This window comes from Falco punctatus (assembly GCF_963210335.1).
Source record: "Falco punctatus genome assembly, chromosome: Z".
Classification (NCBI taxonomy): Eukaryota; Metazoa; Chordata; class Aves; order Falconiformes; family Falconidae; genus Falco; species Falco punctatus.
In genome coordinates this window covers 69,578,215-69,578,463 of record NC_137586.1, presented here as the reverse complement: position 1 = coordinate 69,578,463, position 249 = coordinate 69,578,215, and positions in this window count along the sequence as shown.

The window sequence follows — 249 nt, the reverse complement described above, 5'->3', positions numbered from 1 at the left end:
CATTTCACCTTAAGGAAAAAAGACTTTAGAAAAGGAATTACTGGGTGGGAGATTGTGAACAAAAAGTATCATTGCAGATGAAAGTAAATAATTGGATTAATAAGAATGATGTTGCACATCTATACTGCACACTAGTTTTATGGAAAACTAGAGCAAATTTAACATTATTTCAATGCCTTACAGTTTTCTGCCTGCAATTTTACTTAGAGTAACAATGGCTGGGGTAAAGAGAGCGGGAATACGTGGAGG